This window comes from Mandrillus leucophaeus, unplaced genomic scaffold (assembly GCF_000951045.1).
Source record: "Mandrillus leucophaeus isolate KB7577 unplaced genomic scaffold, Mleu.le_1.0 Scaffold3, whole genome shotgun sequence".
NCBI classification, from domain to species: domain Eukaryota; kingdom Metazoa; phylum Chordata; class Mammalia; order Primates; family Cercopithecidae; genus Mandrillus; species Mandrillus leucophaeus.
Genome location: NW_012103142.1, coordinates 13,397,511 through 13,405,650, shown reverse-complemented (window position 1 = coordinate 13,405,650; position 8,140 = coordinate 13,397,511). Strand labels below are relative to the sequence as shown.

The 8,140-nt window shown below is 42.0% G+C and overlaps 1 protein-coding gene across 1 annotated transcript in view; it reads right to left on the bottom strand.

Annotated features, from left to right (window-relative positions):
* RUNX2 (runt-related transcription factor 2) overlaps window positions 1-231 on the bottom strand; it is a 130,730-nt gene extending 130,499 nt beyond the window's left edge. Inside the window, exon 1 of the mRNA XM_011986848.1 lies at window positions 217-231. The gene's annotated coding sequence lies outside the window, so the exon portion shown is untranslated. The remainder of the gene's footprint in view (window positions 1-216) is intronic.
* Window positions 232-8,140: the final 7,909 nt, after the last annotated feature.

Genomic DNA, 8,140 nt, shown 5'->3' with positions numbered 1-8,140 from the left:
CCGGCTGCACGCTCAGATTCCTCCCGCGGCGGCTGCCAGCCCGGCTCCCCGGCTAGGCTCCTTCCTTTCCCTTCTTTTCTTCTCGCCCTTGCTCCGCCACCTCCTTGCATCTACTCCCTCCTACAATTTGCAAAGCTCCCCTGTCTCTCGCGCTTCAAGGTGCTAAGAGGTAAGTCGTGGGCAGCGGATCTCGGGGCAACGGATCTCGAGCCTGCGAATCGCAGCCGCTGCCGCCGCCAGCCGGCCGCGAGAAGGAGCCCCCCGCGCGCCTTGTGCAGCTTCCGAAGCCGAAAGGCGGCCCTAGTCTAGGGGCAGTCTCGCCTGGTCGCGTCCTCTTGTTCTCCCCACCCCTAGGACAAGGAACCCCCTCTTTGTCGGAAGAGATTGAAGCCGAGACACCAGAGAGCCCCCGGCTGATCTGACTGTCGCTATTTTTCGTTGTAACTTCAGGAGAGGAGGAAGGAAAATTCTTGAGCGTCTGTGCTGACTTCTCAGCACTCTTCACCCTCCCACCTCCACCCCCCACCTCTGTCTGAGCGACTCCCAGGGGAAAAAGATTTTGCAGGGTTTGGGTGTTTTTTGTTTTAATGACACAAAAAAATGAGGGGGGTGGGGGGAGAACTAGTCAAAGTAGTTTTTAGGAACTCAAGTGCATAGCTGGACATTTCTTTTTTCTTATATATTCAATCTTGTCATTCCTAGAGAACAAGAATGAGGTTTTTTTTGTTGTTGTTGGTTTGTTTTTGTTTTAAGGACTGAAAAACTGTCATCTTGGTGATTAAAATAGTTGCAAAACCCTTGCTGGGGAAAAGCACCAGCCTTTTTCCATGAATTTAAATCTTTTATTAAGTCTATCCTACATCTAAGACTAAGTTTCGTGTCTGTCTTCCCCAACGCTCACGGGAAAAAATTAAAAATACGAACTAAAAAATTCAAAATGCTTCCGTGGCTGTTTATTTATGTATTTATTTCCTAGTGTGGGTTTAAAAAGCGACTTTGGATCCCCCAAAAAGTTGCGGTCGAGAGGATGAAGGAGCGCGGAAAAAAAGCGGCACTTTTTACCTAAAATGTGGTTTTTGGAGGCTGGGATTTCTAATGATTAGGTTTTTGTGGTTTATATAGACACGACTTTGGCTAAGGCGATCATTACGCTGATGAGAGTCAGAGCACGTGGGTGTCTACGACCAGCCTCAAACTCTGAGCCTTCAAAACAAATAAAACAATGTGCTGCGCCCGCAGAAGCCGGGAAATCCGCTTGAGGCTATTACACCCCAAGAAGGGGGCACAGGGCCGTTTTACCCTCGGCGTTGTGTACTACTACGTTTCTTGCTTATTACCAAACTCTTTAAAGCCTTCCAAAGCTTGAAAACGTGTTTGCGAAAAAAATCTTCAGTTGCCAAAGTTTCAAAGATTCCTAGTGGAGTAGCTGACACAGTAACAAGTGAGTTTATAAAATAAATGAAGAATTAGAATGCCTCCTCCTCGAAGTATTAAGGAAGAAAGATGGTTGGGTCATCTCTCCCTCCCATCTTATTTAAAGCAATTCACATGCCCATTACTGGGTGTTTTTATTGCTCAGTGCAAACGCCTCCCTCACCCTCGTAGCAACCTGCCACGACTCTCCCTGTCTGGTTTTAAAGCTTTGCTCTCACTCGCTGAGCCCACGCCCGGGTCTGCGCCCTAGAAGGGGCCTGGAAGGGCTCTGAGAGCATGAGGGGCACGGAATATGGGGGCCTGGTGCCAATCGCGGACTCTGGAGCCCTTTCGAGTACAAGATGAGCTTGCGGGGCTGTGGTTATGTGACTCGGTGACCAGGATCGCCCCGCTGAAGAGATGCGCGGGGGACTGAGGGTCTACCAGACCGCAGGAGCAGAGGTGGGGGTGCGGGGTAGCCAGGTGTGCGCTCTTGCGGGGGTAAGGATGGAGTTCAGGGGATACTGCTCTATCCTTCCTGTTTGGGGCTTTATTTTTACCTGCCCTTCCTCCATGCACTGCTCCACGCCTCCCTAGTCGGTCTTCCCCTTCCCACGTTTCTCTCCACGTTCCTGCCTCTTCCCCAAATCCCTCCACAGGCATGAACCCCGCGCCGCTCCACTCCCGCCCCCACGGCCGCCTGCCACTGCCACTGCCACCCTCGGTGACTCCGAGAAGCGATTCTGCGCCATCCGCTATGACACCTGGTCCCCAACCTACTCTTCGCGCCCGGCCTACTGGCCTCCCAGCCCGGGCGCCGCCAGGATGCGAAAACCCATTTAGCCAGACCGGACCAACTGGAAGCGCAGCCAGGAGCTGAGCTGGCTCCCGCGCGTGCGATTTTTAATTATCTTTTCGGTCACAGGGGAGAGCTCTAACCCCGGGCACCGCCGCGTCCCCTGCGTGCACAGGTCTCTCGAGTCCCACAGGCGGCCGATCCGGGAAGGGAAGCCAGGCTTTCCCCTCAAAAGAGAGAGACAGCATCCATTGCTGTTCTACCTTACACATCCGCTCACGTGCACTCGGACACACATTCTTGCACGTCCACACGCAGACACACATAAATAGACACGCACTCACACATAAATACACACGCACTCACACTCATAGCTTTTTTTCCTGCCTTTTTTTTTTTCTTTTTAGGGGGCTAGTTATGCTTTGGGCATGTTGTGCGACTGTCTAACAGAGATCCCTGGCTCATTTTTTGTTTTTAAATCTGTGGGGACTGCAAAGAGGGGGAAGCAGTTATGGGAATTGATTATTTCTGTGGTAAAAGTGAGATCAAAATTCCATAACTACCATGGTGGGTGATATGCCACCTTTTCTGGGATTGTCCTCCTCCCAGGAAGTTCATAGAACAGAGAACTCCTGGAACTTTGAAGACAATAAGAAACAATTCATATTTCAAATATGGACCACCAGAGGGACTTTCCAAATAAAAAATTCTAGAATGAATTTAAGAAGTTACCTTGGGGACTTTTCCTCCTTTTTTCTCCATCGCTGTTTTGTCCTTTGTTTTATTTGGTGGATAGCAAACTATGCAGGCCTCAGTGGTTGAGGATTTTAAGGGCAATTTAATTAATAGTGAGATTATTTATTTTAATTAATCATATCCAGTAACTCAGCTTTATAGCCTTTCTCGGTATCCTTCCTCCATTTCACATTTCAGTGGAACTAATATAAGCAGCTCTTGGAAGTTACTAGTCTTGGATCTCTTAAAATATTCTACAGTTATTTATAATGTGGAAATGTAATTTTCCACTGAATACCCTAACAACGTTTCAGGTATCTGGCACAGTGAGTTTTCAGTCTCCTTTCAAAAACATCCTTTTGCTGAACATTCACACTTTCGACTGAAACTGACTGAGCCTGAAGCTGATGATGTCTTGGCTCTGAGCGTTGTACTTAAAGAAAGAAAACATTTTTACAGACCCCTAAACCAAACCTCTCCTGTTAATAGTAGGCACATAGGAAAACCATGAGGTTTTACATATGTGTATTTTGTGCTATAGTTTGCTTGATGTCATCTTTGGGTTTAGATTTTCTACATCAAAATGTTCAGAACAAATCACCCGCCCTATTCCTCTTCAGAAATATTCATCTTTTCAGTTGTATGTGATGGTACTAAAAAGTAAACTTTTTTTTTTTCTGAAAATGTGGTAACTCTGGAAGATACAAAGGTAATCACACCCACCACCACCTACCATGTACTTTAACATTTAACATAACTGTTTAGTAACAACACCTGACAATTCTGACTTTCCAGACAAAGAAAAGGAGATGTGAAGCAGTCGGGTTATTTATCCAGTCAAAGAACTGACTGAGAACAGAACCGATACTCCTGTTATCCTAGTTTCCTGTTCTAACACCCATACATTATTTTATATATACTTGTTATGATGAAAAGTAGAATAAGTCCCTGTAAATGTTTAAAATATTTTTTAATGGACCAGCTAATAAAGTGGGACAACCAATGGAAAATTATGGGCATATTGATGATCCCTAAAGTTTTGAATGTGTCATATGGGAAAACTGTACAAACAGAACCATCTTTAGAGAGTTTTCATTTGGACTGTGATTGAGAGAAAGTTACTCAGCCCTTGAAGAAGCAGCATTGCCACTAGACCAGGAGTCGTCATACTACAACCCATGGGACAAATTTGGCCTAATGCCTGCTTTTGTATAATTCTCAAAGATGTTTTTTGCATTTTTAAATAGTTGAAAAATTAAAAGAATAATATTCATAATACATGAAAATGATATGCAATGAAAATTTCAGTGTCTACAAATAAAGTTTTATTGGAATATACTTATGGTCAGTCATTTATGTATTATCTATAGCTACCTTCACCTAAAGCAGAAGAATTGGGTAGTTGTGACAAAGACTGTATGAGTCACAAGGCCTAAAATATCTACTGACTTTTTACAGAAAAGTTTGCCAATCCTTGCCCTAAAGTGAAAGGGATGCAAGACCCTGGAGGAGTGAGCTAGCAGAAAAGAGTAGATATTTTATAAAGATACTGGAGTGGGTGTGCATGAGGCTCAGATTAGTTTTCTAAAAGTGAGCAATGTAACATTTAACTTATTCTTTTCTGCATAAATTATTAGATTAATATTTTTCACTTAATAATTTTAGAGGTGCCAAAACAGAAAGAAAAGAATGAGGAATGAGTACATTTGCACAGGCTCCTTAAGAACAATTTTCTTACACATCTCCATATGTCAGCATTTTCCATTGTCCTTAAAACATAGTGGGAACACATTAACTGCATAGATGAAGAAGAATGAAGAAACTCTCATGTAGTCTGAACATAAGAAGTAGGTAAGGCTTTAGTAGGTTTATTCCAATTGTGTTGCACATGGTTACACAAGAAACTCAATGAGCTTACCAAGAATTTTCTAGTATACAATATATTCATAAGACCTATATACACTTTTAAGACAGTTAGCTTAGTAACTTAAGTGATCCCAAAGCTTTTTGACATATTTTTTCCATTTTACTTTTTATACCGTTTAATACTGTCTGATTTGTTTTAAGCTCAGTAAATTTTTCCCATTGTCAATGGACCTATAATAATTTGCATGGCTGTAACAAGAGATGAAATGTTTGTAGTGAAGGACTTAGCATCATAAACCTTTCCTTGTTGTTTTAGTTAGCATTCCCAAGGGCCATATTCAGGCACTTACAAGAGAGTACAGTGTTGTCATAAAAAGGCTGACACTTGCCATATGACCTTTCAGAACCACATTCATGGAGTATCTGTCTAATTACTCTTCAGGCATGGTACTGACTAAAGAGGTATATATTTTGTTTGACTAAAGTACCAACTTACTAAACGACACCCTAGTTACCTGAAGAGACCAATGTAATTTCTTAAAAGGGTCTAATTCATTACCCAGGAGTCAGAGAAAACTAGTTTTTTCCAATCGGCCCTCTGGTATTTTGGTGTTGACAATTGTCCTATGGCAGTAGCAGTGGTCTTTGAGCAGCAGTGGAATGTTATATATAAAAGTTTACAGAGGTCTGTGATGAAACTTCTAAGAACACCCTAAAATTAAAGATTTCCTGTGGTAATTCAACCATTCGTTACCCAGCTGCTCACATATTGCCTTTAAGGCACCAAGGAAGGTGCTATCCTATTCTAATCCCACTGCCCAAGGTTCCAAAGTTTCACTTTAGGCATTAGGGCAATGATCTCAATTATTTGTCCCCTCCCTACACCCTGCCATCAAAGTGAAAAATGTAAATCATAATACTCTCAGTTCATCTAGTAAAGTACCAAAAAATTCAACATTTGCACAGTGTAGGAAATTTGAATTACAAACTAGCAAAGTAAGAAAAAATAGAACAGAAAAAAAAAAAAGAATAGTAAGAGTTCAATTTGGTTCTATTAGCTACAATCTTAGGGGATGCCAGATATTATAAGTCACCATTCTAAGTTTTTTGCTACTCTGGATTTCATACTCAGAAACTCTTCCTTCAGGCTTTATCCCATGCTTTTCTAAAGTAGACTTTTCTCAGAGGAAACAATTTCTTCTTCCCATCTAGTCATAATCAATTTCTAAAAGCAATGACTCATCTTTTCTGACTTTAGATGATTCTCCTGAATCATCTTAGTTATTGGCAGGATCTTTTCCTGACTCACATTCCTATTAGTGATTATCTTTCTTCCAAATCATTTTTCTTCCCTAGGTGTGCCACTTATCAGTTTATTGTCTCGCAGCTCCAAATTTACCTTTTTTACCTGCTCTGTGAAAATAAATCTGGATCCATTAAATATTTCTCTTTATCAGTTGGCAATCATGTTTTGTCAGTGGGGGTGTTAGAAAGACATTGCAGGAGGAAAGGGTTTTGCTTCCTGGTTCCCTTGTGCTTAGACAGCAGGTTTCTGCAGTGCAGGACATACAGATTTCCCAGCTCCTGGCTCCTGAAGTGCATACATACCCACATCTTCCCCAAGGCCCAGCTACTGCAGTAAAGCTGGCTTTTCCAGTGCCAGGCTCCTGAAGCACAGGTAGCCAGCAGTTTCCCCCAGCACGCTCCCCTCCTGGGCTGTTTGTAGAGGTGTGGCTCTGGTGAGACAACTCCATGTGAGCAGTTTTCCTCGGCACCCTAGAGAGCAGATCTGCAGCAAGCTCTACTAGCACAACTTCTCTGCCACCCAGTGAGCCAAGGCTGTGCAGGGTCTGGATTCAGCCTTGGTTGAGAATAGGGGAGGACTCTTACTTGGTTGCTGTATTTCAGCCCTGAGGGTACTAGATGCTGTTATTCCTGTATTCTTTAGAGTTATCTTTACTTATTCCTAGCCAATTCCTTGTTTCTCCAATCCTTTGGTATAGTCAATAATTCTTTACGTTAAACTTTTCTTATTCCAATTACTGTATGGTTTCTCTGTCCTCACTGGACTTAGACTGATATGCTAAGGTTTCCATTTTCTGGTCCCCAAGACATGCTTATTCATAGTGGTTTCCATTTTGGATCACTCCACTGGGGTCATTATAAGATGAGAATTTCCAACATCACATCACATCTATTAAATGATTTTTCTCTTCCTAATTATAAGCCTACAATTAGAGGACATATATTTTAAAGAGAAAAAGATGTAGACAGAGATAAGGATATTTTAAAGCACAGGCTAAAATTGGTCAATGTTTCTTCCCAGAGTTGTCCTGACATCTTCCATGAAATCCTATGATCCTATGTCCATACTGCAATTAAAATACACATAAACAAAATCCTGTGCAAAAATTCCAGAGCTGCCTTATCACTAGATCTGGTTGAAAAAAAAAAAAAAAAACCCAGGATCAGGGAAGGTGGAGAGTAGCTTACAAAAATCAGAAAAGCAAAATGCTACCACCAAGGAAAGACAGGGAGCAGGGCTAGATGATTGCTGCCTTATTGCAGTTGAAGTTAGAGACTGGGTAGTGCTATGACTCTATGATAAAATAAAATTGGGAAAACGCTGTATTAAACAAAATAAACAGACTTCATATTGCCAGTTTTATCCCAGCTTTTAATATGCTACATGCATTCTGAATCTCCACTAGAAGGACTTAAAATACAACATTTACAAACTTATTTAATGATTGCTTCTAAAAGGAATTTAAAGGCCTTTGAAGTATTTTTAGAAAATACTGAGCTAAATCAAAGTGAAAAAAAAAAAAAGGTTGGAACATTAAAAGGGCCATCCTGTCTAGAAGGGAATATTGTAATGTAGTGGAGAAGAGAAGTTGGCTCGGCTGCTTGTAGCCAAGCCAAAGAGGGCCTTGGTACCATGATTCCCACCTTTGGGCACATTTATAAGAGGGAGAATATTCATGTTGCTTCTAGAAGCCACAATCTTGATCTTTTCCTCGCTGTTACAACCCATTACCTTCCTTGATCTAAACAGGAGAGTTGAATGGAAGTTTCTCTGGGCATGACTCTTCACTCCTCTTGAGTCCTCATTAAGGCGAAGCAGAAGAGTTATGCAGGTGTGGGAGTGGATCCCCTCATTATTTAATACTTTGATATTTTGTGTATCAGGTATTTATTTGTATTCAATTTCATTTTTCAGAATATTCCATTAAAATCATATCTTGAATACTAGGGTTTGTTTGGAACCCCCTTAAGTTTTGCCCCTAAGGCTAGCTAGGGTCTCCATCATTTCATCTCATCCTGGCCCAG